Source organism: Oncorhynchus keta, chromosome 9 (assembly GCF_023373465.1).
Source record: "Oncorhynchus keta strain PuntledgeMale-10-30-2019 chromosome 9, Oket_V2, whole genome shotgun sequence".
Classification (NCBI taxonomy): Eukaryota; Metazoa; Chordata; class Actinopteri; order Salmoniformes; family Salmonidae; genus Oncorhynchus; species Oncorhynchus keta.
In genome coordinates this window covers 39,302,104-39,330,038 of record NC_068429.1, presented here as the reverse complement: position 1 = coordinate 39,330,038, position 27,935 = coordinate 39,302,104, and the positions used below count along the sequence as shown (strand labels likewise).

The window sequence follows — 27,935 nt, the reverse complement described above, 5'->3', positions numbered from 1 at the left end:
GAGTGGGGAGGTGGACGTGGGATGTTGTTTTTGTTGGGAGCTGCAAGTGAAAAGGGGTAGGAAATCCTAGGCCAAGCACGCCATGAGTTTTTACGGTTCCACTTTGACCTACATTTCCTGTCAGCAAATGAGGCAGTTAAAGCAATACGTATATTCCTTATACATATTCATCATCACGGCCCATTGACTTGATCAATTTGTCCATAGATGTTATTATTCATACACTATATACAAACGTATGTGGACACCCCTTCAAATGAGTGGATGCGGCTATTTAAACCATGCCTGTTGCTGACAGGTGTATAAAATAGAGCACACAGCCATGCAATTGCAACAGACAAACATTGGCAGTAGATTGAAGAGCTCAGTGACTTTCAACGTGGCACTGTCATAGGATGCCACCCTTCCAACAAGTCAGTTCGTCAAATTTCTGACCCGCCAGAGCTGCCCCGGTCAACTGTGCTGTTAAGTGCTGTTATTGTGAAGTGGAAATGTCAAGGAGCAACAACTGCTCTGCCGCAAAGTGGTAGGCCACACAAACTCACAGAACGGGGCCGCTGAGTGCTGAAGTGTGTTGCGCATAAAGATCGTCTGTCCTCGGTTGCAACACTCACTACCGATGTTCCAAACTGCCTCGGGAAGCAACGTCAGCACAACAACTGTTCGTCGGGTGCTTCATGAAATGCGTTTCCATGGCTGAGCAGCCGCACAAAAGCCTAAGATCACCATGCACAATGCCAAGTGTCAGCTGGAGTGGTGTAAAGCTTGCCGTCATTGGACTCTGGAGCAGTGGAAATGCATTCTCTGGAGTGATGAATCACGCTTAACTATCTTGCAGTCCAATGGACGCATCTGGGTTTGGCGGATGCCAAGTGAATGCTACCTGCCTGAATAGATAGTGCGAACTGTAAAGTTTGGTGGAGGAGTAATAATGGTCTGGGGCTGTTTATCATGGTTCTGTCTAGGCTGTACTTCCAACTTTGTGGCAACAGTTTGGGGAAGGCCCTTTACTGTTTCAGCATGAGAAAGCCCTAGTGCTCAAAGTGAGGTCTATACAGAAATGGTTTGTGGCCTGCACAGAGCCCTGACCACAACCCCATTGAACACCTTTGGGATGAATTGGAATGTTGACTGCAAGCCAGGCCTAATCGCCCAACATCAGTTCCCAACCTTACTAATGCTCTTGTGGCTGAATGGAAGCAAGTCCCCGCAGCAATGTTCCAACATCTAGTGGAAAGCCTTCCCAGAAAAGTGGAGGCTTCGATAGCAGCAAAGCAGGGACCAACTCCATATTAATGGCCATAATTTTGGAATGAGATGTTCAATGAGCAGGTGTCTACATACCTTTGGTCACGTAGTATATATATATTACATGCATACATTTTACTGCGTTTTCAGGAATGTTCTAATCATGGGCACCACATCTCAATTTAAACAGCTTGGGTTTGATCCAATAACCCTCTGGTCAGTAGTAGACCAGTAGACCAGTAGTGGTCTGGGTCCTTCAGGTTGATGCCTGAGCGTCTGTACCCGAGTCTGCACCCCTCCTCTCAGTCCCCTGTCCCAGCCGTGCCACCCAGGCCCCCCTGCTCCAAGCTAGGCCAGGCGGAACCTTTCCCAGTTTGGCACTAATTAGCCCCTCCGCCCCCAGTCATTTTCCACTTGTTCCCGAAAGCTGGAACGCATTATCCCAGGGAGCGTTCCCACTCCACAGTCCCACTGGAACCTGGAAAACCTGCTCCGATAAAAGATTAAAACGTCTATTTTCCGCAAAATGCACATTTCACGCTAGATACGTTTTTCTTGTTATTTTCTTTTTGCATTTTGTTTTTCAGTCGTGGGTTTGTTATTGGAAGGCTTTCAAATGAGGAAAAGAGTGAATGAAACATCACAATGCGTCCCATGTCACAGGCGGTGGAATCCAGATGCTGGCTCTGTTCATTTGATTATCAACGTGTATTCAGTTTCAATTTAGCATGGAACAGCCTCATGAACACATTTCAGTCTCTGAAATGAAAATCAATTCTCTGTTATCTTTCTACCTGCCCGCCAAGGATTGAATTAGTTCAAGGATAAACTCCCTTTTTAATCCTTAGAATGTGTGTGATAGTAACATCCTTGGATAAGAATTAAAATGCTCACTTTCAGATTGTTCTTCAAAAGTGGATGAGGACTGAATACTTGTAACTGAAGGCCATAATAAATTAGATGGGCACCGCATAGTAATGTCCTGATATGCATTTAGCTCTATATGTCCATGCCTACAGTCTTTCTTCTCCTCCTCTCTCCAGGTGTGCTGATGCTATGAATGCTGGGCTGATAAGTCTCCAGTGTGGGCCTGATGATCCCCTACATGCTGGACCCCAGCTACACAACAGGCTCTGTGTCCTCTCTCTCTCGGCCGTCATGGTATGACCTACATGCCGCCTCTACCCTAATCAAATAAATAGATTTACTGGGACGGACATCCCCATTCAAATCAATGTTTTAAGTTAAGATGGTGAAGTGACATTTGTGTTTTTTGAGAGTCTTTTCCTGTTCTAATAATTCTATATCTATGGCCCTAATATCCACCAACCTGGACTGACCTGTAATCGTTGAACTGATTCTTAGAAATACGATGGAAGTCGTATCTCCTTTTGAAATCCTGTGCTCTGGCCCATTTTAGGTAAGTTCAGCTATCCTTCAATAAAAAGCACTCTGCTCACAATCCTGCTCCACTGTTGGCCCTTAAGGAGAGTTTTCATTGGAAGCATTAACCATAGGATCAATCCATAATATGATGATAGATGGAAGGTAAACTAAGATGATGAGGTTTTGAAGCAGCGCTGAGAGAAGGTGGTTCTGGTTAAAACTGTTGTGAATGTTGGCTGCTCAGGCCTCCGTGTGGTTTTTGACGTTGGATAAATCAACGGATATTCATTTCTTACGTATATAATATCACACCACTCTGACTGATAAGGTGTAGCTAAACAATCACCTGTGCCTTGAGCGTGAATGTCTTTAAAAGGAGATCTGATATTGTTCAAGTCCTGCCCTCACTGTTTGTTTGATGGAGTGTATCGTTGCATAATGTGAGGTAGCTGGCTCTGGTTAGAGCCTTTCCCTGAGTTAGGGATCTTGGAGAGTAACACTAGGATGATATCATAGAGAGCACTTGAAATGAATACTCCTTGTTTTAACAAACACCTAATGCACTGACTGAGGCCCACCACGACCTGATAGGGGTTAAATACACTACATTTCTACTGCCTGATCAGATTTCTCTATTTACCATTCAATAATACAGGTTGTCTGCTTATGCCCACGTGTTTCAGGACAGTGCAGACCTGTGAGTTTATATAGGCCAGGCCTACTACACACATGACACATGCTCTATGTATAGCTTCTTTTGTATGGACAATGTATTGAATTTAGCAACACATTAATGAATTGTCTTGTTTCATTATGCCCACTGCCATATCAACCTTCAGTCTAAAAAGGTAGTCTTTCTCTTCTAGGGCCTGACGCTGACAACAGCCATGGGTGATCATCACGGTGCTCAGCAGCTACTCCGGCTGGGCCCTGTCTGCTGAGGGTTTCCTGCTCAGCAACAACCTGCTCAACATCGCAGGGGCCCTCATCGGCTCCTCAGGGGCCATTCTCTCCTGCGTCGTGTGTGGTAAGGAAGTCCGTTGGTCTGTATTTTCGAAGTGTCACACATCCCATAGATCAGGGGTATTCAACTCATACCCTACAATGTCTGGAGCCTGCTGGTTTTCTGTTCTACCTGATAATTAATTGCACATACCTGGTGTCCCAGGTCCTTGATGTAGAGGGGAACAATGAAAAAATGCAGTGGAACTGGCGTCGAGGTCCAGAGTTGAGTTTGAGGGCTATAGAATGATTAAAGTATGGAGCCTATAGTTCTTCCGTCTGTCTGTATTTAGGAAGTGTCATACATCAGACAGTATGGGATAAATAGGCCGCATCAGCTCATAACCTACATATAAACCTTGAAGATGCTAAAATGTGCAAGAGGCAGTTTCGGTGCTTCCAACATTCTCCACTAGGAGGAACTCTAACTGTACTTAAATACCTTCTTGGCGGCATTGACTGCCTGAAAGAAACTGGGTTCACTGAAAAATGCAGTTGACTCAAAAAGGCTGAGCAGCTTTTAATCCTATCCATCTCTGTACTCCCCCTCCTCTCCCCCTGGCTAGGGGCTAGGCCATGAACCGTTCCCTTGCCAACGTACATCATCCACTGGGTCAGGCAAGCCCATGGAGGTGGACCAGATTGTCAAAATGATCGAAGACGCCCACAACATCATCATCACTCCAGGTAAAGTAAAAACCCAACAACACACACACACACACACACACACACACACACACACACACACACACACACACACACACACACACACACACACACACACACACACACACACACACACACACACACACACACACACACACACACACACACACACACACACACACACACACACACACAGCATTAACACAGTGATACTTACACACACTGGAGCACTGACAGGGTAGGTTCATGTAAACCACCCACGTACACAGGGTTCAACTGACAAATGTTTTTAAGACCTAGAGAGTAAGTGCGTTGTGGGCAAAGGTCTTGTGCAGAAAGTAGAAAACATGGTCCTTTGCAATCCACATTTTTCAGAAATTCCCAAACTTTTTTCTATGTTTAGCTAACCTCTATTGACCTTGTTACATCACCAGTTAATTTGCTCAACTTCATTGGGGCACCTTTCAAGTAGGGCCCGTCAGGCATGCAGGCCCACTCTATCCCGAGGTGGTCCAAGAGCCTGGGTCGTGTTTTGGAGTAGGGTTTATTGAAACTTTGACAGACCTCTGTATAATCTCACTCTCTGTCTTTCCGCTCTCCCACCCTGTCTGAAAACCCGTCCCCTGACGACAGCTCTCTGCACATGGCTTCTCCAACCTAGTGGCAAAGTGAACTGTTGAGTGAGAAGTCAGCTTTATCTCTCCTGCCTGGCAGTGCAGCCTCAACCTGCGTTGGTCCATACAGTATGCTGCTCCCAGAGAAAATAAAGGAGTAGAAAAGAAGGCTCTTTTTTTATGGGCTTTAATATGCGGTACCCATGGGGCTCTGGTCAAAAGTAGTGCACTATACATGGAAATGGGGACCCTGGTCAAAAGTAGTGCACTGTAAAGGGAATAGGGTGCCATTTGGGACACAACCCCAACCTAGTGGCTGGCTCTGCTCTGCTCTGCTGGCTCGGCTTGACCTCCTGGGCCAGTAAGTGTAATCGCCTCCAGCAAAGCTTATGGCTCTGTCTGTCCTCTGTCTGCTTCGGCATCCACTTTGTTCTCTACAACAGAGAACTGGACCATTATGGGCAGACAGGACGAACAGATGGAGGGGTGATGAGATGTGGGAGGATGAATAAAGAGAAGGGGAGAAAGGATGATGAACGTGGCACTCCAGAGTAAACAGGCGTGGGGGGCAAGCACAACAGAGATGGCTCCTTCATTTAAAACACACCGCCGCAGGCAGTCCAGCCTCCAGCCATTCAGCAGGGCTCAACCCTAAGGTGTCCTGACCCAGCCATGGACCTAGACAGTAGACGGTTAGACCCTATCTAACATGGATGTACACGATTGGACCCATGTAGACAGTGGGGGAGATGTTACTATATCTATTGTGGAAGATGTTCTGAACTTCTAAAGTACACAGTTGTCTAACTGACTACTGCAAACCCAGACTTGTTTTTGTATCCAAACATTTTCAAGCATCTTCTCCAAATGTAACCAAATTAGCCGGTGTTTGTGTGCCAGGTAGTCCTGCCAGACTGAAAGGTGATCCTCAGCTTCCAAGGCCTGGTATTATGGTGCACTGTTCCACAGTTGCTCTCTGTGTTGTCAGTGGGTCCCAGATTCTCCTGCTGACTGCAGTGCACTACACTACACCAGGGCCGAGCTGGAACCGGAGCTGTCTTGTTTTCCTTTTCACGTTTCCTATAATTGGACCAGTCACAGTCACTTTGCTTGATTGACATCAGTGGAAACATTTAAGACTTTTTTTTTTGATAAACACTGGCCTTGTCTGGACGGGGTTGTTTTCGTTAGGAGAAAAGCTTGTGTTTGAGAGTCTGCATGAAAAAGTTGAAAATCATTAAGGTGCTAGTGTGAACCGTAGTTATGCTCAGTGCAACATGCTGTGTTGAAAGCAGAGTATTTGACGGCTGTTGTGACAGGCCTATCAAACGTTGTAAACAGCAATTGAGGCTTTAGATGATCCATTTGCTGTGAATTATTGTTTCTCTTTCTTGGATGGTGGTCATTTCAGGAAGAGGCTTCTCAACTCTGCACGGGGCAGATGAAAGATAAGTGTCGATGGTCCTTGTTGTGTTTGACTGGCCGAGATTGGCTTTGGAATGGTGAAGACCAGTGAATAAAGGCTAACTTGGTCTTTTGAGTTAGAAATGTCCTGTCTACCACATGTACTGGAGCAATTAATGTGCACTCAGACATTAATTGTAAGTACGATCATCCTTAAAGGGGTTGGAAGTTGGCAGTTGGAAAAAGAACAGAATCAACACCATGCCAGTTGTTTTTGGGATGGAGCTGGAGAAATGGAACCACTCTCAAATGTATAGGCAGAGCTATGGATGCAAGCACTGACCATCATGAGATCAGAATTATTTATAAGTTATATTCTTCCAGACTCAATATATAATTTATTTATACATCTAAAAATGGATGTAACAACTAAGGATTCTTGCTTTAAGAGTAACATAATTGATTGATTGCTCCAGAATCCTGCACATGCTCCCACTTTACTGCTTCAGATAAAAGGATTGAAATCATTTCACGACTGATTCTTTTTTTTCAGCCTTGATGTCCTTTATTTATTTTACGGTGTTTGTTTATTGTGTTTTAAAATAACAGGCTCAATTATTTCACCTCCGGGTCTTGTTGAAATGAGAGGAAAGAGCTCCCACTTGTATTTAGGATTATTATCAAAACCATATTCTGCTATTTGAGACAATACATGCAGATAAACTAGGTTAGTACACTTGTTTACTCCTGAGCCCTCAGACATCCTCTGTTCCTATGGGAATTCACTGGTCCTTTAAAATGATACTCTACAGAAAAACTCTGGACTTCCCTATTGCTGGGATACGTTGGTTTGAATATTTTTCTTGTTAGATTTTAAATACCTGGTGTGTCAAAACTAAAAGCGGAGAAATAACATTTAAGCAAATATTTTTGGTTATTGGTTATTTCCTAAATGTTAAATGTGTTTTTATAAGGATTATTTTATTTTTTGAAGCACGTTTCATAGGGCTTTATGTAAGTGTTTGTGTTTTTAGCATCATAATATCAATATCCAGGTAAGAATCTCTGGGATTGTCAGATTTTTTTTGCTATTTATACAAGCATTTTTGATCACTGTTCACAGGTGGTAGTCAGTTTTGGACTTCTATCAAGATGTGCCAGTCAAAGTCCAGGCAGACTGTGTTCTGAAGTTTTATTGTGTTCCTTCATTTTTTCAGACATTTTATACAGACAGCAGTTGACAGGTTTTCATAGCAAGTAAAAGTAGAGACTCAGGGCTAGAAAATGGTATATCATACACCACAATTGAGGAACAATGGGAAAGTCATTCTGCTTTGAAAGTTGATGAACTTGTAACCTCACTTTTGAAAAAATGGCCTTTGAATGTTTTGGTACACCTACTGGAGAGCTCTTCTTTGTCTACACCCATTCAGCATCATTCACTCTCTCTTAAGCTTTAGCCTCACCCATCTCTTTAAGGGTTCATTTGAGTGTTCTGTCCTAACAACATTCAAGCACCCAAGCTAACTGGCTAACTTTGGCTAGCTTGCTAGCTACTTCCAGACACAAATGAGAGAACAGCTCACTTTGACCATTTTACTCACCCTATCAGAGCTGGTTAGGATATTTTATGTTATCCAGAGCATTGGTGACTGCAACTGTACTGATGGCAACAATTTAATTACACTTTTTTTTGTTGAGCGTTCATACATTTCTCAGTTATTCTGAGCTCTGGCACACTCAGACGGGAGTGCACTGAAATCGGAGTAGATAGCCAGAGCGAATTTACCAGCTACGTCTATCAACAGCTGTCACAGTGACATCATGAACATTCTATTGAAATGGATACTTGCATAGAAGAGTATTTTGTTAAGACATGTAGCTAGCTAGCTAAAAAATGAACCATAATCCCAACTCGTGACATTACTACCCTGAATGAATCGGCAGGTAGCTAACCTACCAGGTTCAATGTTAGCTAGCTAACATTAGGCTTTAACTTGCAAAGCAAATGGCTCTGAGATACGAATAATATTACTACACAGATTATACACGTAATGTTAGCTAGCGAGCCAGCTAATGTTAGCTAGCTAGGTTAATGGTTCGAATCCCCGAGCCGAGTAGGTGAAAAATCTGTCAGTGCTCTGGAGCAAGGCACTTACCCCCCTAATTGCTCCTGTAAGTCGCTCTGGATAAGAGAGTCTGCTAAATTACTAAAATTGCATGTAAAATGTGGCACTCATTTCTTCCATCATGGAGTGCTTTGAGAGGCTAGTTTAAGAATCATGTCACCTCCACCTTAGCCGACACCCTAGACCGACTACAATTTGCATAGCGCCCCAACAAATCCGCAGAGGACGCAATCGCCATTGCACTGCACACTGCCCTATCCCACCTGGACAAGAGGAATACCTGTGTAAGAATGCTGCTAATTGACTACAGCTCAGCCTTCAACACTATACTGCCCTCCAAGCTAGTCACTAAGCTCAGTGCCCTGGTCTGACTTCCTGACGGGCCAACCCCAGGTGGTGAAAACAGTCAACAACATCTGCGCAACGCTAATCCTCAACACGGAGGCTCCTCAAGGGTACATGCTCAACCCCCTTCTGTACTCCCTGTTCACTCATGCTACACACGTCTCCAACTCAGTCATCAAGTTTGCTGACAACATAACAGTGGTAGGCCTGATTACCATCAGGGAGTGGTGCCAGGAAAATAACCTCAATGTCAATTAAATGAAGTAACTGATCTTGGACTACAGGAAACAGCAGAGAGAGGCTGAAAAAAATTGTCTTGGCCCCTAAGACCCTTATGCACGTCTACAGAGGCCCCATCGAGAGAATTTTATCAGGCTGTATCATCGCCTGGTACGGCAACTGCACAAACCACAAACGCATGGCTCTCCAGAGGGTTGTGCGGTCAGCCCAACGCATCATCTGGGCCACACTGCCTGCATACCAGCACATCTACAGCACTCGGAATCACAGGAAGGCCAAGAATATCGTCAAGGACCTCAGCCACCCAAGCCATGGCCTGTTCACCCCATTACCATCTAGAAGGTGGAGACAGTACAGGTGCAATACTGTTTTACATACTGTCTTACCCACTTTATACAGGACCTTCAGAAAGTATTCACACCCCTTGACTTTTTCCATATTTTGTTGTATTATAAAGTGAGATTAATTGATTTCATTGTACGATTTACAGGAAAAAATGTATGTGTAAATGTTATTTTTATTAAAACACTATCTTGACTAGATAAGTATTCAACCCCCTGAGTCAATATACACTGAGTGTACAAAACATTAGGAACACCTAATCTTTCCACGACAAACACTGACCAGGTGAATCCAAGTGAAAGCAATGACCCTTATTGATGTCACTTGTTAAATCAACTTCAATCAGTGAAGGGGAGGAGACAGGTTAAACTCCAAGTACAGTTAGTACACATGGAAAGGAATTTTCTTAGGCAGTAATCATGCAAACACATTTATTTCTTGTGGCACAGCGTCTGTAAGATTGAAACTTATGCTCTTCTGTTCCCTATCCATGGAATTAGTCCACTGCACCACCAGGATGGAGCTAGCTTGCCATGTTTTACTTTTTACTCATACCCCAAACCCCATTTCAAAAGAAACAAGCACTCATTAAGATCAGGTGTGGCCTATTAGTGGGCACCCAACCCACCTGAACACACTTAACAAGATGAAGGATCGAGAGTTTTGTTGACGCTGAGAACGGAATGTAAATGTTTTTAAAAAGTGACCGTCTTTAACCTCTTGGTCCTACCTGGCACGCAGGCGTCCCATCTAGAGCTCTGGAAATGCAAATGCGTGTAAATAGGATCATTTTCCTAATAAAGTCAGTCTCGTCTAAAACTGAGCAAGGAACATACGTGCGTCACAATGGGTACATTGAGTTTGGGTTTTGATTTGACGATGTACATTTGCCCACTAACATGGGGTGAACAGCTTTAGTGATGGCTCTCTATCCAATAGCATAGACCGTGAAATAGACCTGCCCAGCCACCCCGTCTTTGTTTACATAAGACAATACGTTGCGCTTTTTTTAAACTTGAGAAATACTGCACCAAACACCTTTGTTAGATTTAAAATTGCGCAACTAAAGCATCCTCTGCAAAAACATCAAAAATAATTACAGATTTCAGATTTAGCTTAGATTCATTCTAATGATTTTTAGGAAATGAAGTGAAGCTTCCGCATCTACAGTGTCTCGTTGGGGACAAACATCATTAACCAAATGCAAAATCGTCCAGGAAACATACCTCCAAGACCGAAATCCCATTTTTCTAATTCATTTATTTATTTATTTCACCTTTATTTAACCAGGTAGGCAAGTTGAGAACTCATTTACAATTGCGACCTGGCCAAGATAAAGCAAAGCAGTTCGACAGATACAACGACACAGAGTTACACATGGAGTAAAACAAACATACAGTCAATAATACAGTATAAACAAGTCTATATACAATGTGAGCAAATTAGGTTTGAAGGGAGGTAAAGGCAAAAAGGCCATGGTGGCAAAGTAAATACAATATAGCAAGTAAAACACTGGAATGGTAGTTTTGCAATGGAAGAATGTGCAAAGTAGAAATAAAAATAATGGGGTGCAAAGGAGCAAAATAAATAAATAAATTAAATACAGTTGGGAAAGAGGTAGTTGTTTGGGCTAAATTATAGGTGGGCTATGTACAGGTGCAGTAATCTGTAAGATGCTCTGACAGTTGGTGCTTAAAGCTAGTGAGGGAGATAAGTGTTTCCAGTTTTAGAGATTTTTGTAGTTCGTTCCAGTCATTGGCAGCAGAGAACTGGAAGGAGAGGCGGCCAAAGAAAGAATTGGTTTTGTGGGTGACTAGAGAGATATACCTGCTGGAGCATGTGCTACAGGTGGGAGATGCTATGGTGACCAGCGAACTGAGATAAGGGGGGACTTTACCTAGCAGGGTCTTGTAGATGACATGGAGCCAGTGGGTTTGGCGTCGAGTATGAAGCGAGGGCCAGCCAACGAGAGCGTACAGGTCGCAATGGTGGGTAGTATATGGGGCTTTGGTGACAAAACGGATTGCACTGTGATAGACTGCATCCAATTTGTTGAGTAGGGTATTGGAGGCTATTTTGTAAATGACATCGCCAAAGTCGAGGATTGGTAGGATGGTCAGTTTTACAAGGGTATGTTTGGCAGCATGAGTGAAGGATGCTTTGTTGCGAAATAGGAAGCCAATTCTAGATTTAACTTTGGATTGGAGATGTTTGATATGGGTCTGGAAGGAGAGTTTACAGTCTAACCAGACACCTAAGTATTTGTAGTTGTCCACGTATTCTAAGTCAGAGCCGTCCAGAGAAGTGATGTTGGACAGGCGGGTAGGTGCAGGTAGCGATTGGTTGAAGAGCATGCATTTAGTTTTACTTGTATTTAAGAGCAATTGGAGGCCACGGAAGGAGAGTTGTATGGCATTGAAGCTTGCCTGGAGGGTTGTTAACACAGTGTCCAAAGAAGGGCCGGAAGTATACAGAATGGTGTCGTCTGCGTAGAGGTGGATCAGGGACTCACCAGCAGCAAGAGCAACCTCATTGATGTATACAGAGAAGAGAGTCGGTCCAATAATTGAACCCTGTGGCACCCCCATAGAGACTGCCAGAGGTCCGGACAGCAGACCCTCCGATTTGACACACTGAACTCTATCAGAGAAGTAGTTGGTGAACCAGGCGAGGCAATCATTTGAGAAACCAAGGCTGTCGAGTCTGCCGATGAGGATGTGGTGGTTGACAGAGTCGAAAGCCTTGGCCAGATCAATGAATACGGCTGCACAGTAATGTTTCTTATCGATGGCGGTTAAGATATCGTTTAGGACCTTGAGCGTGGCTGAGGTATGGTGAGATTCGAAATGGTCGGTAATCTGTTTGTTGACTTGGCTTTCGAAGACCTTAGAAAGGCATGGTAGGATAGATATAGGTCTGTGGCAGTTTGGGTCAAGAGTGTCCCCCCTTTTGAAGAGGGGGATGACCGCAGCTGCTTTCCAGTCTTTGGGAATCTCAGACGACACGAAAGAGAGGTTGAACAAGGCTAGTAATAGGGGTGGCAACAATTTCGGCAGATCATTTTAGAAAGAAAGGGTCCAGATTGTCTAGCCCGGCCGATTTGTAGGGGTCCAGATCTTTCAGCTCTTTCAGAACATCAGCTGAATGGATTTGGGAGAAGGAGAAATGGGGAAGGCTTGGGCGAGTTGCTGTTGGGGGTGCAGTGCTGTTGACCGGGGTAGGAGTAGCCAGGTGGAAAGCATGGCCAGCCGTAAAAAAATGCTTATTGAAATTCTCAACTAATGCGCAACAGAAAAGACACGTGCCAATTAGAATGTTCAGTGGCTCTTTAAATCATTCTCAGAACGTTTTTTGAACATTACTAATGTTTCATGGAAAGTTTTCCTAATGTTCAGAGAAATTAACTTAAAACCATGAGGAAACCTGTAGAAAACGTTATGCTGAAGTACTGAAATTCCCCCAAAATAACGTTGTTTCTTAATGTTCTCGGAACAATTTAAGAACATTACTTTAAATAGATCCATGAGGAAACCTGTAGGAAATGTTATGCTGAAGTACTGAAATTCCCACCTAAGAAACCTATGGTTCTCAGAACGTTATGTGCTAGCTGGGAATGGACCTACTGTATACAGTATGTTTTTCTGGCCTGCAAATTGATTTGGACGAACAAATCTGCGCTATTTTGAAATCGCGATGTGGCCCTCAAGCCAAAATGATTGCCCACCCCTGCCATAACCCCTTCATTACCCCTGCCTTTCCAAGGCACCACTGGGGTGAAAAAAGCCAGGAGGGGAAAGGACAGGGTTGAGGCTAACTGTGGAGTGAACAGAGGAAGGTGAAAGGGAGGAGAGTGAATGAGAGCAGCGCAAAAGTAGGAATAGGCACACCGGAGAGAGGAAAGAGGAGGGAAGGGAAAAGGCACACCGGAAGCTTGTGTAATTTTCCTTCATTCGTTTGATCTGAGGTTCCAGCAGCTGCTGCTACTTAGAGCATTTGCAGTTGATTAGAGGGGGAAGTGGGTGGCCAGAGAGTGGCCAGATTTGGTAGTCCTGTCCCCCCTCCCCTTCCCTCTCGGCTGGATAATTGGGTGGGGGTGTTAGGCTGCTATGAGGGCGGGGCATGGGGCTGCCACTGTTTGGAGCCTCAGAGGTGGATATTGTTCCTAATGTATTTGTAATGTAATGTAATTCACACAGTGTGGTGTTGCTCTGGTTAGCCTCTCTTGTAAAGGCCACGCCCCCTCCCTCTCTCACACATTTCAACACTGCAACATGTACACTGCATTGCATTACATGAGGTACCTAACTGGTTAACTCCACACACTGCTACACACGAGGGTATTCAAAGTTCCTAAGGCTACTGTGGGTAACAGCCGTGTGTGTAAATTGGGGACTGATTCATAATGGCAGGAGATCACAGAGGGTCTGGGTAGAGCAGGAGAGGGGGAACGAGACACCTCAGGCAGTATGAGTAGAGTGCAGCTGCTCTGATCTCTGCTTTTACTCTCTGGTCATAAACCTGCTGCTCCAGTGTGTATCCGTAGGGCCCTCTCGTCCTCCATCCTTAACCCATTTCCCCTGCTTCTCAGGCCCTTTATGACCTCTGACATTAACCTAAACCGCCCCCGGCACTAACATCATGGCCCCTCCATCTTGTACTTCTGACTCAACTTTTGTCAACATCCAAAATATTATGATACTTTTAAACCACAAGGGTTTTCTCACCCTTCTCATCCTTGTGATATGCCATATAGATGGAGGTGAATAAGATGTTAATCCTTCTCTCTTACCAGTTTGGTATCCACCCAGAATGCCTTGGCAGCTCAACGTGCTATTGGCCGAGGCGGGCATTCCCTATGACATCGTGCTTTTTATATGTCTCAGAAACGGACCTGGTTCTGGTGATTGGTGCAAACGACACAGTGAACACTGCAGCCCAGGAGGACCCCAACTCCATCATCGAATCCATGAAGAGTGAACGAGTATACACTTCAAGGGGGAAGAAAAGGTAGGGAATGGGACTGCAGCCCCTGTCAAATGTTGACTGTCACAGAAGGGCTTGTTGGAAGTTGAGCTGATTTACTCCGGCACTCCAAATGGTGAAGTGTAATACTGGAGCGGGTATCTAACATGGGCTCAGAAGGAAGCTATTCGTCTTTAGTTCTGTTCAAGTCCTAGACTTCCAGATTCAAGGGCCTCTTTCTACGTACAAACACTTGCGTTTGAACACACGCATGCACCCTGTACTCTTTGTTACTGAGGCAACAAAGCCCTTACCCAGGTGTACTAGCTCCAGCAGGCACAGATCTCACACGGCTTCCATTAGCGGTGACTCGCTCCCTCTGGAATGATGACATTTTGGAGCATCCGAGTGGAACTTTTCCTAAATGTGGGATTCATATTGCTCACCACCCCACTTTAAAACGCCTTCATTTCTAGAGGTTCCCTTGGGAAATCAGAGTTTGTGAGCTTAATACTACCAGCACCCCAGCCCTCTACTATACTGGGCTGTATTAACATGACGTGTGTGTTTATATCCCTCGGACCTGCTGGACTGTTGAAAATGTTATTTTCATTGTTCTTAAAGTGACTCAGACACTTGAATTAATAACCTTCCACTTGTGGCTCATGTTTATATGACGCTGTGTGGGGCCGGTCAGGCTGTGGTGCGGATGGGTGTGCTGGGCCGGGCTGTGTGTGTAGTCTAACTGTAGATATAAACAAACCAGGAGGGGCTCCTCAGTGCCACCGTAGCCAAGCTTGTCAGAGCATACAGAGGGCATTCCTCTGGTACAGTATCCTTGCCTCGCCTGGTGGACGGTTAGGTGGCTGGTGATTCAATGGTCCAGGCCTAGCACGACCGTGTCATAGCCACATCCTCTGGTGCTGATTGCCAGACTAAGATTACCTCTGTTTGCACCCTACCCCTGTCCCAAATAAAACCATCTGTCCCATGTATTATGGATGAGGAGGTTGGGGAGTCTGGACTGGGATGCCCTGCCTAGAGAGGCTGGCTAGGGTAGGCCTGGGTGTCCCAGACCCTTGCTCTAACCCCGGCCTGAAGCACAACCATAGTGGGAGTGATTTACACTCTTCTCTCACAGGAGAGTGTTTGAGTCAGTGTATGCTTGTATGTGTGTGTTTTGTGTTAAGAGTAGTGTTTGTGGGTGGGGCCGCACCATGGGAACACTAGCCACTACTGACCCTTTCCTGCCTCTCTGAGTAGATTCGGACGGTCCTCCTGTTGATTTTTGGGTCTCAGTATGACAGAGGTTCTCTTCCAAGTATCTTTCAGCGTGTCAGATAGCAGGGAATAAAAGTCTAGTGGTGAGAGCACCGCTCTGGTTTTACTTATTAAATTATTGTGCTGCGTCCTGTGCCTCCAAAAACACATGCTCACAATCACGGGATGCTCCAATACATTTCCCAGGCCTCTCTCTCTCTCTCTCTCTCTCCCTCTCTCTCTCTCTCTCTCTCTCTCTCTCTCTCTCTCTCTCTCTTTTCTCTACAGACACTAATGATGCTTAATTTTGTAAATGGCCAACACTTAAATGCCCATTAGTTGTGGTACAAACTTACTCTTCTCCTCCAAATGGAGCCCTTCCCCCTACATCTTCCACTTACATGCAGGTGCATGCAACATTTAAACCCCTGTTGAGGTATGTTCATGGATCCGTGTTAAATGTTTACCAAATTAGACAAAAAGAGGTGCTATCACAGTTGGGGTTGTCTTATTTACTATAGCATGTTTAGTTTCAGAAAAAACACTGATTGCTTTTGATTATTTGTAAACATACAGTCCCTTCAGAAAGTATTCACACCCCTTGACTTTTTCCACATTTTGTTGTGTTACAGCCTGAATTTAAAATTGAGATTCTTTTGTCATTGGCCTACACACAATACCCCATAATGTCAAAGTGGACTTATGTTTTTTTAAATTGTTTTAATTACTACAAAGATACAGTGGTCCTTCCTAACTACGCTGCCGGAGAGGAAGGAAATCGCTCAGGGATTTCACCATGAGGCCAATGGTGACTTTAAAACAGTTAGAGTTTAATGGCTGTGATACAGTAGGAGAATTCTGAGGATGGATCAACAACATTGTAGTTACTCCACAATACTAACCTCATTGACAGAGTAAAAAGAAGGAAGCCTGGACAGAATACAAATATTCCAAAACATGCCTCCTGTTTGCAACAAGGTACTAAAGCAATTAAATGTTTGTCCTGAATACAAAGTGTTCTGTTTAGGACAAATCCAATATAACACATTACTGAGTACCACTTTCCATAATTTCAAGCATAGTGGTGGCTGCATCATATTATGGGTATGCTTGTAATTGGGAAAAAAAAGAAACGGAATGGAGCTAAGCACAGGCAACATCCTAGACGAAAACCTGGTTTTCTACTTTCCACCAGACACTGGGAGATGAATTCACCTTTCAGCAGGACAATAACCTAAAACACAAGGACGGATCTACACTGGGCACCCTAGTGGCGCAGCGGTCTAAGGCGCTGCATCTCAGTGCTAGAGGCGTCACTACAGACCCTAGTTCCAGGCTGTATCACAACCGGCCGTGATTGGGAGTCCCATAAGGCGGCACACAATCGGCCCAGCGTCGTCCGGCTTAGGGTTTGGCCGGGGTAGTCCGTCATTGTAAATAAGAATTTGTTCTTAACTGACTTGCCTAGTTAAATAAAGGTTAAATAAAAATAAAATACACTGGAGTTGCTTACCAACAAGACAATGCTTGTTCCTGAGTGGCCGAGTTACAGTTTTGACTTAAGTCTGCTTGAAAATCTATAGCAAGACCTGAAAATGGTTGTGTAGCAAGGACCAACAACCAGTTTGACAGAGCATGACGAATTTTGAAAATAATAATGGCAAATGTTGCACAATCCAGGTGTGGAAAGCTCATAAAGACTTACCCAGACAGACTCACAGCTGTAATCGCTGCCAAATATGCTTCTACAAAGTATTGTCTCAGGGGTTAACGTGATGTGGTGTTGCCACAACAACATACAGGAACTCAAGTCCTTCTGTTCACCTGATTTAGAATTCCTCACAATCAAATGTCGACCGCATTATCTACTAAGGGAATTCTCTTCGATTATAATCACAGCCGTATATATTCCCCCCCAAGCAGACACATCGATGGCTCTGAACGAACTTTATTTGACTCTTTGCAAACTGGAATCCATATATCCGGAGGCTGCATTCATTGTAGCTGGGGATTTTAACAAGGCTACTCTGAAAACAAGACTCCCTAAATTTTATCAGCATATCGATTGCGCAACCAGGGCTGGAAAAACCTAGGATCATTGCTATTCCAACTTCCGCGATGCATATAAGGCCCTGCCCCGCTCTCCTTTCGGAAAAGCTGACCACGACTCCATTTTGTTGATCCCTGCCTACAGACAGAAACTAAAATAAGAAGCTCCCGCGCTGAGGTCTGTTCAACGCTGGTCCGACCAATCTGATTCCACACTCCAAGACTGCTTCCATCACGTGGACTGGGAGATGTTCCGTATTGCGTCAGACAACAACATTGACGAATACGCTGATTCGGTGAGCGAGTTCATTAGAACGTGCGTTGAAGATGTCGTTCCCATAGCAACGATTAAAACATTCCCAAACCAGAAACCGTGGATTGATGGCAGCATTCGCGTGAAACTGAAAGCACGAACCACTGCTTTTAATCAGGGCAAGGTGAATGGAAACATGACCGAATACAAACAGTGTAACTATTCCCTCCGCAAGGCAATCAAACAAGCTAAGCGTCAGTATAGAGACAAAGTAGAATCTCAATTCAACGGCTCAGACACAAGAGGTATGTGGCAGGGTCTACAGTCAATCACGGAATACAAAAAGAAAACCAGCCCCGTCACGGACCAGGATGTCTTGCTCCTAGGCAGAGGACAATACAGTGCCACTGACACGGCCCGCAACTAAAACATGTGGACTCTCCTTCACTGCAGCCGACGTGAGGAAAACATTTAAACGTGTCAAACCTCGCAAGGCTGCAGGCCCAGACGGCATCCCCAGCCGCGCCATCAGAGCATGCGCAGACCAGCTGGCTGGTGTGTTTACGGACATATTCAATCAATCCCTATCCCAGTCTGTTGTTCCCACATGCTTCAAGAGGGCCACCATTGTTCCTGTTCCCAAGAAAGCTAAGGTAACTGAGCTAAACGACTACCGCCCCGTAGGACTCACACCCGTCATCATGAAGTGCTTTGAGAGACTAGTCAAGAACCATATCACCTCCACCCTACCTGACACCCTAGACCCACTCCAATTTCCTTACCGCCCAAATAGGTCCACAGACGATGCAATCTCAACCACACTGCACACTGCCCTAACCCATCTGGACAAGAGGAATACCTATGTGAGAATGCTGTTCATCGACTACAGCTCGGCATTTAACACCATAGTGCCCTCCAAGCTCGTCATCAAGCTCGAGACCCTGGGTCTTGACCCCGCCCTGTGCAACTGGGTACTGGACTTCCTGACGGGCCACCCCCAGGTGGTGAGGGTAGGCAACAACATCTCCACCCCGCTGATCCTCAACACTGGGGCCCCACAAGGGTGCGTTCTGAGCCCTCTCCTGTACTCCCTGTTCACCCACGACTGCGTGGCCATGCATGCCTCCAACTCAATCATCAAGTTTGCGGACGACACAACAGTGGTAGGCTTGATTACCAACAACGACGAGACGGCCTACAGGGAGGAGGTGAGGGCCCTCGGAGTGTGGTGTCAGGAAAATAACCTCACACTCAACGTCAACAAAACTAAGGAGATGATTGTGGACTTCAGGAAACAGCAGAGGGAACACCCCCCTATCCACATCGATGGAACAGTAGTGGAGAGGGTAGTAAGTTTTAAGTTCCTCGGCGTACACATCACAGACAAACTGAATTGGTCCACCCACACAGACAGCATCGTGAAGAAGGCGCAGCAGCGCCTCTTCAACCTCAGGAGGCTGAAGAAATTCGGCTTGTCACCAAAAGCACTCACAAACTTGGTACGGCAACTGCTCCGCCCACAACCGTAAGGCTCTCCAGAGGGTAGTGAGGTCTGCACAACGCATCACTGGGGGCAAACTACCTGCCCTCCAGGACACCTACACCACCCGATGTCACAGGAAGGCCATAAAGATCATCAAGGACAACAACCACCCGAGCCACTGCCTGTTCACCCCGCTATCATCCAGAAGGCGAGGTCAGTACAGGTGCATCAAAGCTGGGACCGAGAGACTGAAAAACAGCTTCTATCTCAAGGCCATCAGACTGTTAAACAGCCATCACTAACATTGAGTGGCTGCTGCCAACACACTGACTCAACTCCAGCCACTTTAATAATGGGAATTGATGGGAAATGATGTCAAATATATCACTAGCCACTTTAAACAATGCTACCTAATATAATGTTTACATACCCTACATTATTCATCTCATATGTATACGTATATACTGTACTCTATATCATCTACTGCATCCTTATGTAATACATGTATCACTAGCCACTTTAACTATGCCACTTTGTTTACATACTCATCTCATATGTATATACTGCACTCAATACCATCTACTGTATCTTGCCTATGCCGCTCTGTACCATCACTCATTCATATATCTTTATGTATATATTCTTTATCCCTTTACACTTGTGTCTATAAGGTAGTAGTTTTGGAATTGTTAGCTAGATTACTTATTGGTTATTACTGCATTGTCGGAACTAGAAGCACAAGCATTTCGCTACACTCGCATTAACATCTGCTAACCATGTGTATGTGACAAATACAATTTGATTTGATTTGATTTGGGGTGTGAATACTTAAATAAATGAGGTATTTAATCAATGCATTTTGCAACAATTTCTAAAACATGCTTTCACTTTGTCATTATGGGGTATTGTGCGTAGATGGGTGAGAAAAATATATATTTAATACATTTTGAAATCAGGCTGTAACACAACAAAATGTGGAATAAGTCAAGGTGTATGAATATTTTCTGAAAGCACTGTAGGATAGAACAATGTATCAGACGTTCTTTCTCGGTTGTGTAAACGGCTGCAGTCTATGCTGAGCCCCCGTGTCCATGTCTTTTTAGGTGGTTGTAATGAAGCGTTCTCTGGGAGTGGGCTATGCTGCATTGGACAACCCCATCTCCTTCAAGCCCAACACAGCCATGTTGCTTGGAGATGCCAAGACGACCTGCGATGCGCTGCAGGCTAAAGTCCACAGGGCCAGCTAGTGAGCCGTGGCTGGTCCAGTAGGGCTCGGGCCTGTCTGACTGAGCAGTAGGTGGGATGGAGAGGTCGTGCAGCGGTCCAAAACAGTGTCACGCTTTTTATACCGTAGTTAGATTTTTGTAATTGACCAAGTATCAAAATCGTTTGCGTTTAGCTCCTTCTGGCTTAGCAGCAACTGTTGGGTGATTAAGTACAATGTAAAGCCATATTCAGCAATGGCAACTCTTAACTGTATGCTTTTTTTGTGCAACATGTCTGCTCACAGTGTAATGACTAGCTTTGTGATGTTGCACTAATGTTACATGTGATTATAACCTTTCATAAGAAAGATTTAGTGAATGTGGCTCCAGTTGGCCCTCTGCCACACAGCTAAGCTCTTCCTCTTAGCACTAGAGGGACGTTGAAAGAACAGAGCAGATATGAAGTAAAGCTAAATGACTTTAATAAGAAATGGACACCATAATATAACTGTTAGAATTTATCATCAATTATGAGATGATGGGCTTGATTTAGCATTTATACGTTTATGAGTTGCCGATTTTGTCAAATGGTTGGAGTGCAAGTCCTGCCATGTCTGTGCCAAGCTCTTTCCTTATGTCTTCATCCAGATGGAATCCCTGTCTAATGCTTCCTTACTGGGACCAGGTACAATGCAACTCTATAGAGAAACTGACTATGACAACATCCCTACCTCATAGCTTCCTAACCCAATCACACTGTAAAGACACTGTAAAGTCCATGGAGAACAAGAGCACCTCCTTCCAGCTGCCCACTGCACTGAGGCTAGGTAACACGGTCACCACCGATAAATCCATGATTATTGAAAACTTTAAGAAACATTTCTCAATGACTGGCCATGCCTTCCTCCTGGCTACTCCAACCTCGGCTAACAGCTCCCCCCCGCAGCTCCTCGCCCAAGCCTCCCCAGCTTCTCCTTTACCCAAATCCAGATAGCAGATGTTCTAAAGGGCTGCTAAACCTGGACCCGTACAAATCAGCTGGGCTTGACAATCTGGACTCTCTATTTCTGAAACTATCCGCCGCCATTGTCGCAACCCCTATTACCAGCCTGTTCAACCTCTCTTTCATATCGTCTGAGATCCCCAAGGATTGGAAAGCTGCCGCAGTCATCCCCCTCTTCAAAGGGGGAGACACACTGGACCCAAACTGTTACAGACCTATATCCATCCTGCCCTGCCTATCTAAGGTCTTCGAAAGCCAAGTCAACAAACAGATCACTAACCATCTCGAATCCCACCGTACCATCTCCGCTGTGCAATCTGGTTTCCGAGCCGGTCACGGGTGCACCTCTGCCACGCTCAAGGTACTAAACGATATCATAACCGCCATCGATAAAAGACAGTACTGTGCAGCCGTCTTCATCGACCTGGCCAAGGCTTTCGATCAATCACCATATTCTTATCGGCAGACTCAGTAGCCTCGGTTTTTCTAATGACTGCCTTGCCTGGTTAACCAACTACTTTGCAGACAGAGTTCAGTGTGTCAAATCGGAGGGCATGTTGTCCGGTCCTCTGGCAGTCTCTATGGGGGTGCCACAGGGTTCAATTCTCGGGCTGACTCTTTTCTCTGTATATATCAATGATGTTGCTCTTGCTGCGGGCGATTCCCTGATCCACCGCTACGCAGACGACACCATTCTGTAAACTTCTGGCCCATCCTTGGACACTGAGCTATCTAACCTCCAAACGAGCTTCAATGCCATACAACACTCCTTCCATGGCCTCCAACTGCTCTTAAATGCTAGTAAAACCAAAAGTATGCTTTTGAACCTTTCGCTGCCTGCACCCGCACGCCCAACTAGCATCACCACCCTGGATGGTTCCAACCTAGAATATGTGGACATCTATAAGTACCTAGGTGTCTGGCTAGACTGTAAACTCTGCTTCCAGACTCATATCAAACATCTCCAATCTAAAATCAAATCAAGAGTCGGCTTTCTATTCCGCAACAAAGCCTCCTTCACTCACGCCGCCAAACTTACCCTAGTAAAACTGACTATCCTACCCATCCTCGACTTCGGCAATGTCATCTACAAAATAGCTTCCAATACTCTACTCCGCAAACTGGATGCAGTTTATCACAGTGCCATCCGTTTTGTTACTAAAACACCTTATACCACCCACCACTGCGACCTGTATGCTCTAGTCGGCTGGCCCTCGCTACTTATTCGTCGCCAGACCCACTGGCTCCAGGTCATCTACAAGTCCATGCTAGGTAAAGCTCCGCCTTATCTCAGTTCACTGGTCACGATGGCAACACCCACCCGTAGCATGCGCTCCAGCAGGTGTATCTCACTGATCATCCCTAAAGCACGGCCAATTTTTCAGTTTTTGATTTGTTAAAAAAGTTTGAAATATCCAATAAATGTCGTTCCACTTCATGATTGTGTCCCACTTGTTGTTGATTCTTCACAAAAAAATACAGTTTTATATCTTTGTTTGAAGCCTGAAATGTGGCAAAAGGTCGCAAAGTTCAAGGGGGCTGAATACTTTCGCAAGGCACTGTATATATATATATATACTCTACTTTAAGTCTAAGTCTGTCTTTTATTTAGACAAGACCCTATTTGTAAATTGTTAAGGCTAAGCAGGCTTTGCTGCACAAAAAAACTTTCAGAAAATGTATAGTGTCATGGTTGGGAGATACAGTGAGTGCTTTCCTCTCTGGTTTATCATGGAAGCTCATCCCTCAATAAACCTTGATTTAAAATATGTTTTTGCTCGTTCTTCTCTCAAACACACTACAACAGTTTGAGGCTTGCATCATCTGAGCACATTTATGGAACTTGGAAGGTCAAGTCTCCGCACTTTCACAAAGTTGTTATAGCTTTATATACCCATTTCATAGCTAGTCTCAAACATATGCAATTAGAAGTTCTTAAAGCTGTAATAGACACTGAGGAATTGTGTGTGTGTGTGTGTGTGTGTGTGTGTGTGTGTGTGTGTGTGTGTGTGTGTGTGTGTGTGTGTGTGTGTGTGTGTGTGTGTGTGTGTGTGTGTGTGTGTGTGTGTGTGTGTGTGTGTGTGTTGTGATGTGTGAGACGAATACATGGGTGGAGTTGCTGGCATGGAAGTGACGATTTCAAATGAATAGGATTGCATGTGTTTGCTATGAGGGTCACTTCAACGTATAACAAGTAGCACTCAGACACCCTGCTATCTCTGCTGATCCTCCTGACAGACATGTGAGGGCGTTCAGGGGGAAACCACCTCTTGTTTGGGGAGAAGTGATGCTACTGAAATAAGGGTTAGGTGGGGGGCGTACTGTACCTCCTCTACTTTAAGTCTGTCTTTTGTTTGGCCAGCAGCATTTTTCCAGGGACTGAGGATAAGAGGATAGCCAACATGTTCTATGGTGACAATCCACCCTTATCCTCACCATCCACTTGGGATTGCCTTTCATTTCTGTCTTGTTGAAAGCCAATTGATTTGTTTTCCTTGGCCTAGCATGCGATTTCTCAAGAGGGTATTGCTGCGTTACAGTATGTTTGCACTGTATGATAAGCAAATTATGTTGTTTTTTTAAAATCTGCAACATCTGGATCCGTCTATTGTTATTTGGGACCTTCAATTTCAAGTCCAGTTCAATGATACCCCTTTCTTGCCAACATGCGCACACACAATATAAAGTTACCCCAGTTATCGCATGAATTCTCTCCTCCCCAAAGCCAAGGAATCCTTCATCACCGCAAAAGTAGCTCACTGGTTCCTTCTGCAGTGACTCTGGCCAGCAGTCTACGTAAATGAGTTCTCTGATGTGCGTATGATTCCACTGGAAGATAACAGTCCCCAAGCCTTGTATAGTACCTTGTAAGAGAATGGGACAGCACCAGATGGAACTATGTGTGATTGGAGTGAAGGAGTACATGGTTCCTTCATCACAAATGTGACTGGATTGCACTGTGGTTTGTCTCCGTGGACACCGAGGACGCGGCTGCTCTCTGTTGGGCCTTGTTCGTCAACCAACCATCATACTGGGGGAGTATCGTCATCTTTAGAACAGCTCTTTTCACGTCATAAAATGATCATACATGCTGCCTTTTGTCCAAAGGATACATGGAATAGGTATTTGTGTACATCTGGTCCCCTACTGCTTCAAATCAAGCTTTACTTCAGTATTTGCTATAATAAAATCAGCCCTTTATTCTAAAGGATAAATGAAATAGGTCTAGTTGTATACATTTGGCCTCAAATACTTCTTCTACCAAAGCATGTTTTACTTCAGTATTTCATCCGTGTATTTGTCGCGCTATACCTCCTGTCCTGGACCTACTTTTAATGGGACATTACTGAGCCAACGTAAGCATTTAAAGCTCTACTGCCAGAAGGATTCCTTTGATCATTTTTCTTATTTTACTTCTCCACTCAATGCCCATCCATAATGTGCTTGGACAGTATCTCATCTGAAAACAGCTTGTTTAAAGAATTGATGTATTGGGGATTCTCTTTAAAAGCCCTAGCCAAAACTGTTCCACTGTGAAGATGAAGATAAACGAAGACACGCTAGACCCCTGCTTTTACTGTTCAATTTCCTTAAGCTTGAAGTTGAATAACATAAACATGTTTGAGTGTCCTTTTTAAGATACTTTTATTGACCAGCTGCTCTGAATGTAAATGTTGGGCTGGGGGAATTTTGGGGTGGTTAATATGCGAGATCGAGGGGGTTTGTCTCTGAAGCATTGTAGGAGTCTTAAGAGCTGTAGTGACTGCATAAAGTATATGCCTCAAGAAAGAGGCTGCCTTTAGTCATGTTAGAATCAATGGCAGAGGCAACACTGATCTAAGTGAGAATGCAATTTAAGAGTTTGAAGCATGTCCCCAGCAAACCAAAATTGGTTATGTGAAAGTTCCCAGAACATTTGTTAGATTGTGGCAAATGTTCTCATAACACAAAAACTGTCCAGTCGTCCTGATGATTATACAATGTTTTAATAAAACATTTGTCTGATGTTGCATACATTCCCAGAATGTTGCTCTCACATTTTGTTGTGACAGCGTGTTCTGAAAACATTACTGGCACATTGTCTTATTACATTACCTGGAAACCTAATGAGAATGTTTGGGGAATGTTCTGGGGTGGTTGTTACAGATGTTATGCATTGTAAGGAGAACATTCCAATGATATTTAATTGAAAGCTTCAATATGTAACTTTTTGGGCGACTTTATATTGAAAGCAAGTCTAAGAAGTGGTAGATAGGTTCTATGTGCTCCATTTCTATGCATCCCGCTTATAAGTTTTGTACACCAGTTTCAAACAACTGAAAATACAATGTTTTTGGAAAATATATTTCACAACAGTTTAGATGGTATAGTGATTCTCTAACCTATAATTGCTTGTTTTGTCACATAAACTGAAATTAGGCTAATTATTTTTTTTTTTTGCAACCAGGAGATAGTGGAGGGGTTTCTGCATAGTGCATCTTTAAAACATTTTTGGAACGTTTTTGGAATGTTATCTTCCTAATGTTATATGAAAACCTTAGCTTATGTTCTGGGAACGTTCCCGGTTTGCTGGGTCTTCTTCAAGAGTAAGTTGACTTTCTTCTACTGTTCACCTCAGTACCGTGGGTATAAGAAGACATTTAGACAGACACACTCCTTCTGGACCAGAAACTATGTGTAGGATCTGTGTCCAGCAAAATCACCAAACTCCTCAGTTTGGAACACGAGACATAGATCACACCATAAATTACCTGTCTACTTTTCCTGTGAGATAAGATGCTCCATTTTTACGAGCATCAAAGGAATGTGGCAGAATGTCGTCTCCAACTGAGAGAGATGGGTAAATGGTGGAGTGATGTGTGATGTGGCTAAGGTCTGCGCTGTTGTGTCTGGAGGAAGTCTATTACAACCTCAATAAAACCTCCAGGACACAAAGGTTGAGTGGGCACACACACACACGTGGGCGCCCTCGTGTACACACACACCACACACAGAGGAGGTCCTTACCATGCCCTAGGTTCTCAGTATAGGTGGTATAGCTTTAGTAGTTTATTTAATACTGAAGAACAAATGGCAGCGCTTTACGAGTACATTTAAACTAATTAAGAAAACAGGGCTGGATCATCTATTGTCATTTATAATTGAGGGTTAATTAAGGGGTTGATACAATGAATGGTGGTCTGGCTTTTCATGTTATTCAGCATTCAAAACCACTCTGGGCTATTGCATTCTTTGAGGTTAAACCCAGGCAGCCACACAGGTGCGTAACCCTAAAGCGCTTACCAGAGTCTAAAATGTGTATGCGTGCGCATACACTTTCTAGAAAGTGAGAAGGTTGGTGTCCTCAACTAAGGGCAGGTGTCCTCAACTAAAGGCTGATGTCCTCAACCAAGTGGACCACCAATAGTGCTGACAGTCTCCCTACATCAAGGCCCCAGAGCTTTTCCATCAACTCATCATATTTAACCAACATGTCAAATATTATAAACCCTTCCACGTCTCAGTGGGAACAGCCAGAGAGGTCATTTATGGACACACAGCTTGCTTGCTCACTGCATAATGACGCTGACTCAAAGCCAAAAAAAAAGAATGCATTTTGGTGGAGAAACATCAGGCTTGATGAATTGTAAGTTCAACAGCGCTCAGCTCTCTGTGAAGTGTTACTTATGATGAGATGTTAACAACAGGGTAGCTAGGGTGCCGTCCAGATCTTTCCCCTCTGGTCTGGCCTGCCTGTGTGTGTCTCTGCTGGGTGTGGTGGAACTGATGACATGATGTTTCTCCTCAGACATAGGGATCTAGACCTCAGGGACCTATACTAGACAGTAAAAGCAGAGTTCAAGCCTGGCGTTGCACGGCCACGGAGGTCAAAGGTTTAGGGAAAGGGGGATACCTAGTCAGTTGTACAACTGAATGCCTTCCGAATTTAACCCAACACCTCTGAATCGGAGAGGTGCATGGGGCTCACTTAATTGACATCCACGTCTTCGGCTCCCGGGGAAGAGTGGGTTAAGAACTGGTGCAGAGTGCTAGATTTTTACCGTGTCAGCTCGGGGATTCCATCCAGCAACGTTTTGGGTACTGTCCCAACGCTCTAACCACTAGGCTATCTGCTGCCCGTGTTTAGTGGTGAGCCCGGCAGATCCTGGTTAAAATCTGGCTCTCAGTGTGGCATTAGATATGACATCATCGACCCTTCCTGCATTTCATATTCCTTGTGGTCAGGGCCCAGACCTAACTTGTTGACTAGCATTGCTGCACCAAGGTCAAGGGTTTAGCATGGATCCCAGTGCCAAGCCCCCAGCAGTCTGAGTGCGTTCCAGGACGAGTAAAATGCCTCATCT

At 44.5% G+C, this 27,935-nt stretch overlaps 1 pseudogene; it reads left to right on the top strand.

Annotated features, from left to right (window-relative positions):
* Positions 1-20,630, top strand: part of LOC118388118 (NAD(P) transhydrogenase, mitochondrial-like) — a 39,926-nt pseudogene extending 19,296 nt beyond the window's left edge.
* Positions 20,631-27,935: the final 7,305 nt, after the last annotated feature.